Source organism: Schistocerca nitens, chromosome 7 (genome assembly GCF_023898315.1).
Source record: "Schistocerca nitens isolate TAMUIC-IGC-003100 chromosome 7, iqSchNite1.1, whole genome shotgun sequence".
Taxonomy (NCBI): Eukaryota; Metazoa; Arthropoda; class Insecta; order Orthoptera; family Acrididae; genus Schistocerca; species Schistocerca nitens.
The window spans coordinates 403,977,975-403,985,703 of record NC_064620.1 but is presented as its reverse complement, the minus strand read 5'-3'; the positions used below and the strand labels follow the sequence as shown (position 1 = coordinate 403,985,703).

At 40.5% G+C, this 7,729-nt stretch overlaps 2 non-coding genes across 2 annotated transcripts; one reads left to right on the top strand and one right to left on the bottom strand.

The window, feature by feature from the left end:
- Window positions 1–2,500: 2,500 nt before the first annotated feature.
- Trnat-ugu (transfer RNA threonine (anticodon UGU)) lies at window positions 2,501–2,575 on the bottom strand. The gene has a single exon. It is a non-coding gene; the product is annotated as a tRNA-Thr (tRNA).
- Window positions 2,576–3,002: 427 nt separating this feature from the next.
- On the top strand, window positions 3,003–3,077 carry Trnat-ugu (transfer RNA threonine (anticodon UGU)). Its single transcript has one exon. It is a non-coding gene; the product is annotated as a tRNA-Thr (tRNA).
- The last annotated feature ends 4,652 nt before the right edge of the window (window positions 3,078–7,729 follow it).

The window sequence follows — 7,729 nt, the reverse complement described above, 5'->3', positions numbered from 1 at the left end:
CAAAATGTTTCAGATTGATTATATAATGCTAAGATAGAGATTTAAGAACTAAATTTTAAATTCTAAGACAATTCCAGGGGCAGAAGTGGACTCTGATCAAAATTTACTGGTTATTAACAGTAGATTAAAACTGGAGAAATTGGAAAAAGGTACAAACTTAAGGAGATGGGACCCAGGTAAGTTGAAAGAGCCAGAGTTTGTTGACAGTTTCAGAGGGAGTGTTAGGCAACAGTCGACTAGAACGGAGGAAAGGAATATAATAGAAGACGAATAGGTAGCTTTAAGAGATGAAAGAGTGAAGGCAGCAGAGGATCATATTGGTAAAAAGAGAAGGCCAATGAAAATCCTTGGTTAACACAGGAGATATTGAATTTAATTGATGAAAAGAGAAAATTTAAAAATACAGCAAATGAAGCAGGCGAAAGGCAATACAAATGTTAGAAAATGAGATTGACAGGAAGTGCAGAACTGCTAAGAAGGAATGGCTAGAAGACAAATGTAATGATTTAGAAGCATATTTCACTAGGGAAAGATAGATACCACTTCCAGGAAAATTAGAGAGACCTTCAGGAAAAGGGGAGAAAGAAGATATGATACTGTGAGAATTTTTGATAAAGCTCTGAAAGATCTACATCAAAACAAGGCCCCAGGGGTAGACGATATTACATCAGAACTACAGACAATCTTGGTGGTGCCAACCATGATAAAACTCTTCCATCTGGTGTGCAAGATGTATGAGACAGGCAAAATACCCTCAGGGTGCAAGAAGAATGTACGTAATTCCAATTCCAAAGAAATCAATTGCTGACAGGAGTGAAAATTACCAAAGTATAAGTTTAATAAGTCGTGGTAGCAAAATACTAACACAAATTCTTCACAGGAGAATGGAAAAACTGTAGAAGCCAACCTCTTGGGGAAGGTCTGTCTGGATTCCGGAGAAATGTGGGAACACGTGAGGCAATACTGACCCTACCATAGATAGATTAAGGAACAGCCAACCAACATTTATAGCATTTGTACACTGAGAGAAGCTTTTGGCACTGTTGACTGGAGTAGTCCCTTTTAAATTTTAAAGGTAGCAGTGTAAAATACAGGAATCAAAGGGCTATTTACAACTTGTACAGAAACCAGGTGGCAGTTATAAGAGTCAAGCGGCATGAAGGGAAGGTAGTGGTTGAAAAGGGAATGAGGCAGGGTTGTAGCTTACCCCTGATGTTATTAAATTTGTACACTGAACAAACAGTAAAGGACACCAAAGACAAATTTGGAATAAAACTAGGTTCAGGGAGAAGAAATAAAAGCTTTGAGGTTTGCCTATAATACTTTCATTCTGTCAGAGATAGCAAAGGACTTGGAAGAGAAACAGAATGGAATGGACAGTGCATTGCAAGAAGGGTATAAGATGAACATCAATAAATGAAAAACAAGGATAATGAACTGTAGTCAAATTAAATCAGGTGACAGACACTAAAAGTAATAGATGAGTTCTGCTATTTGGGGAGCAAAGTAACTGATGGTGGTCAAAGTAGAGAGGATATAAAATGTAGACTGGCAATGGCAGGAAAAGCATTTCTGAAGAAGAGAAATTTGGTAACATCAAATATAGATTTAAGTGTTAGGAAGTCTTTTCTGAAGCTATTTGTCTGGAGTGTAGCCATGATGGAATCAAACGTGGACAATAAACAGTTTAGACAAAAAGAAAATAGAAGCTTTTGAAATGTAGTGCTACAGAAGAATTCTGATGATTAGATGTGTCAAACATGTAACTAAAGAGGGAGTACTGAATGAAACTGGAGGGACAAAAATATTTTGGCCCAACTTGACCAAAAGAATGGATAAATTGATAGAACAAATTCTGAGACATCAAGGGATCACCAATTTAATACTGGAGATAAGTGTGTGTGTGTGTGTGTGTGTGTGTGTGTGTATGAGTGAGAGGGTGGGGTAAAAAACATAGAGGGAGATTGAGGGATGAACACAATAAGCAGATTCAGAAAGATGCAGGTTGCAGTAGTTATTTGGAGACAAGACAGGATAAAGTAGCATGGAGAGCTGCATCACACCAGTCTTCAGACTGAAGACCACAACAACAACAACAACAACAACTAAATGTGAATGATACTGATTATTGTAAAAGACCACATACATTGTGCTGCTTTCGTTGACATATCCAAATAGGAAAATGCCACCATTTTATAAATAGGAGTGCATTATTAAGCAATAAGGAATTGATGATTCTGTAAAGCAGACACAATACTGTATGTTAAGGGGGTAATTTTTGCTTAAAATGTTCTTTTGGTCATCTGCTTTATTGCAGTGTTCATCCCAAGCTTTCCAGAAACACCATTATAGAAATATATATGACGGTAGTATCTGTTCTCGAAAGAACACATACCGTGGATGACCATGCAGCTTTGCTAGAAATGAAATGATAATTAAATTGACACCCTAGCTGCAAACAGGTGTTGATATACTTCACTGGGGACATGTTGAAAATGTGTGCCCCGACCGGGACTCGAACCCGGGATCTCCTGCTTACATGGCAGACGCTCTATCCATCTGAGCCACCGAGGGCACAGAGGATAGTGCGTCTGCAGGGACTTATCCCTTGCACGCTCCCCATGAGATCCACATTCCCAACATGTCCACACCACTACATTCGTAGTGCGCCTAATAGATGTTTGACCATCATACTCATTACTCGTGGCAGATTAATCTACCAAGTCCCGTACGAGTTCGGGCATAGCGTGTGCGTTCACACAAGAAGGTCAATGGCCGGGAAGCCACATTTTAACTATATATGACGGTAGTATCTGTTCTCGAAAGAACACATACCGTGGATGACCATGCAGCTTTGCTAGAAATGAAATGATAATTAAATTGACACCCTAGCTGCAAACAGGCGTTGATATACTTCACTGGGGACATGTTGAAAATGTGTGCCCCGACCGGGACTCGAACCCGGGATCTCCTGCTTACATGGCAGATGCACTATCCTCTGTGCCCTCGGTGGCTCAGATGGATAGAGCGTCTGCCATGTAAGCAGGAGATCCCGGGTTCGAGTCCCGGTCGGGGCACACATTTTCAACATGTCCCCAGTGAAGTATATCAACGCCTGTTTGCAGCTAGGGTGTCAATTTAATTATCATTACACCATTATAGAGTTATAAGGTGATCTGTGAAAAAAGTGTCTGCAAAAACCATTCACCAAATTGGTTGACATTGTGGCCAATGTGTCAGCATGTAATTTCAGTGATGGCCTGCCACGCATTAAGGACATTACAGCTTGAACTTGAGGTTGGACTGGCCAATGTTACAACTTCTGCACAAAATTGGATGAAAAGTGTATCTAGCAAGCAGTGCAGTGGATGACAGAAGCTGCCAAAGAGGACGGCAGGACCAATATGGCCAGGAAGAAGATGGGGGAGGACCTCCTTTTATATCTGGATCAATTGCTGTATGGCTCAGAGACTGGTGGCTAGAGGCACATTTAACTTCACTGCAAAAGATGTAACCCGGATTTTTAAACATGTTTTTTCGAAACCGTATTTTTCAATCTGATGAGAAACAAATGTTTAGGATGGTACATACGATTTTGCTTGGAATTAGACACAGGCTCAGAGACTGGTGGCTAGAGGCACATTTAACTTCACTGCAAAAGATGTAACCCGGATTTTTAAACATGTTTTTTCGAAACCGTATTTTTCAATCTGATGAGAAACAAATGTTTAGGATGGTACATACGATTTTGCTTGGAATTAGACACAGGCATTCTAAATTGAATTCTCAATCAGCGCTAAGTAGCCATTTTGTGATGTCGTGAAAAGTCTATCATCGGTGCATGCTTTCTTTTGATGTTTTGAGTGAAATAAATGACATTTTTCAACACATCACCATTTTTTTAGAACTTAATATTTTTCCGTTATCTTATGTATGCTGATACAAAATATAGTGAAAACAACTTACACAAAATTGTTTTGTTACAGCTCCAATAGGATGGCTTCGCGAATTCCCGCTGATGACCAATGTTCAAGCTGCAGAGAGTGCTTCCACCTGGTGCACCAGTACGTGCACCAGAAAATGTGTGATTGTGTGCACAGCTACTATTGCTCCCTGCTGCACCTTGTCACCATAATGAAATTTCTTTCCTCCCATTGAATCTCTGAGTGGTCCAAACAAATGGTAATCACTCAGTACGAGATCTGACGAGTGTGGTGGATATGGCAGTATATCAAAGTGCAGCTCACTGACAGTTGCACAGGTAGTACAAGGCTGAGCATTGTCATATTGCAAAATGACATCTATACTCAGAAGTACACATCACTTTGATCTTACTGCAGGCTGAAGCTGATTTTTTAACATATCAGAATATGGCACAGTGGTGATCGAGTTTAACCAAGTTATGTATTATTCCAAGACAACACCTCATTCATTCCAAAACATAGTCAGCAAAACCTTCCCTGGAGGTGGCTGCTTCCAAAACTTCTTGGGTTTTGGTGATGAGGAATGGCGCCATTCCATACTTGCTCTTTTTGTTTTAGGTTGGAGTTAGCATACCCAGGTTTCATCTCCTGTAATAATTTTCACAAAAGCACTTCATGAATGATGTGATGTGATGTGCTGAGCAATGAGTAACGTTCCAATCTGAAGCTATTTCATCCACCACAAAATGGCAATTTTCCAGCACAATAGCTTCAACTGGTAGACTCTGGTGTCACAGAGCGGTGTGCCTGACCCTGCCAATGAGCTTCCCCGTCACAGAAGTCACGCATTTTCCCAAACCTTCTACTCCACTCATACTCTTTCTACCATGATAGAATGTATCATTGTACTGGACCTTCATTCACCAATGTATTTGAAAAGGTTTTATACCTTCACTGATCAGAAAATATATGACGGATTGCTGTTCTTCGTTGGTGCATGTCGCAAGTGGGGCAGCCATTTTGAACTAGTATTGTGGCTGTATTCCACTTGCCTGTAGTATGCTGCCAATGGTGGGGCATTCCTTACATTAGTGGTTCTCAAAGTGTGCACCAAGGCTCACTGGAGTGCCCTAGAACATTTGTGGATGCCTTCGATAATATTTTAGGGAAACATATGGCCAAATATAAAAGAACATATAGCTACTCAATTTTATCCATTCCATGACAGGTATAATAAGGAACGAGTCTTTAAGTTTTGTCAAATAGTTCACTTTGGTTAAGGAAATAAGGTGGCTTATTCTCCTTGTAGTGTCGACAGTATTCGGAACGTTTCATGCTGACTCTCTTCTCTCTTCCATTGCTGCTAATCTTAGCAATCTAACAGTAGCAGCTGTTTGGGAACTGGGCAAAGGTGTTTTAAAATAATGAGTGATCATAAAGCCATTGCTGGCCTAGCGAGATCATCCCTGACATGACCAAGAAGTGCAAGGAATTCTAGGGAAAGTGAAACTCACAGTGGGATGAGAAAAATAATTATTTGGATGGTAGAATGCTAGGGTCTGGAGAAACAGAATGGTCAGATAATTGTCACATTGCTACAATTATAACAATATGCAGTGGTGGGAGTGATTAATTTGTTTAATAATGAATGTAACTGTATTTATAAATGTAACATTTTATCCATGGTAAAGTTTGGTGTGGCCAACACAGTAACTGGTTTGATATGTTGTAAAAAACTTGCAGTGCAAGACAGCAACCATGGACTGCAAGTTTCTTACAACATAATGCTTCAAGGTCATTCATAATTAACATATGGTGCAAATGCCTTGTCAGAAATGTCATGTCCATTATAATTATCCGGGCTGTTATGCCGTGGTTGGTTGATGAATTCTGTGTCAATTCCCGATGTTTCGTCCCCGTCTGCAGAGGACATATTCAAGGGGGTTGTAGCTCGATGGAAGGTCCAACACACTCACTGGCTTGCTACTGACTGCTGCTAAATTCTGTGTCCGTGCGCTCCTGCACCGAGGCATGACGTCACGTGTTTTGAAAATGTCAGTGCAATTGGCCCCTGTCCGCTGTTAATTTACAAGCCCACCAGGAAGATACAGGAATACCTTAAGCCTGCCAAGGACGCTCTCAAACCATTGGAAAAAGCTGGAGTGTATAGGATCCCATGCAGCTATGGAGATGTTTGTGTGGGTACCACTAAAAGAACTGTCTCAAAACGTTTGGAAGAGCACAAGGGCAATTGTAGAAGAGGAGAAACGGAACGATCAGCTGTTGCGGAGCTTGCTTTCCAACCAGGTAACCACCAAATTTGTTTTGAGGAGACGCAAGTACTAGTGGCCACAAGCGGATATTATGAAAGGCTCTACAGGGAGGCAATCGAAATCGCCAGACACCCTAATAATTTCAATCAAAAGGAGGAGGGCATGAAATTAAATGATATATGGGTGCCGGTGTTGAAGAAGATGTGTATCACCCATCCACCACCGGGTGATGGCAACGGCGATCGACGGCAGCGGACAACGGCCAATTGCACTGACTTTTCAAAACACGTGATGTCAGCCTCGGCGCGGGAACTCGCAGACACGGAATTTAGCAGCAGTCAGTAGCGAGTCAGTGGGTGTGTTGGACCTTCCATCGAGCTACAGATCCCCTTGAAGATGTCCTCCGCAGATGAAACGTTGGGAATTGACACAGAATTCATCAACCGACCACGGCATAACAGCCCAGATAATTATAGTGGATACAACAGTCTTACCTTAATTTCACAATTTTTCATAGAAGAAATGTGCTTTTAGTGAACCCTTTCTACTTTTGTGTGAAAAACATAATTATCTTAGTCACTGGTCAGTACCAGGCACAAAGGCATCCATGGATGACTAGCACTGGTCGTGAAATTTTCCTTCCCAACCCCCCCCCTCCCACCACCCTTCGACCTGTAGGCCTGTGCAAATTATTTTCGCATTCCTCGTTCCATGCCTTCTTCCTGTAACCAAACAGTATGATACTTGTGTTGCACTTAAAGTTTGTAAATAAATATTGAGTTAATCCACTGTATCGTCAAGTATTAATGGATTTCTGGTAAGATCTAAACACTCAGAATTAGGAGAAAGTGGTGAAAAAATATTTAATGACTGATGGATTTTTCAGACGGAAAGTTTTACAGATATTATCTCGTTGTGTTGTGCTTTTGTTTCCCAGTTGATTTGCCTACGGACGTTTTCCTTTTATAATGGTAGCCATGCTGAAATTGACCTTGTGTGCTATGCATGTGATCACAACTTGTCCATAGATTTCGGAAGGTTTTCTATCGTTCCTAATGATTGCGAACCTATTCCACTCAATCAGAGTGGCGCTGCAACAGCACATAGGAAGTGAATTGCATACTATTATTATTGGTCATTATGACCTATTTGGGTACAATAACAGTGTATCAAAAATTATAAATAACATTCGCAAACAGTCACTTCTCAATAATAATATTGTACTGAAAATGCATATGTTTTTGTTGTCAATAAAATATTATTGAAAGGAGAAACTGGGAGAGGAAATTATTTATGAGAGCTACTTATTGTTTGACCTTGAGCTGTCTGTTACTAAAAGAATTTCATTTCACGTTCTTTGCTACAGATGAAAAGAACATGTGAACATGATCATCATTGTTCATGAAGCCTTGCTACTTCTGAGCATCATTTCCACTGCAGTTTAGTGATCCAGTAGATTCGTGATGACAGAAGCTTCCAACAAGGTAAACAGAACTTGAAAATTATGGTTGGCAGCACTGTTAACCCATGGAG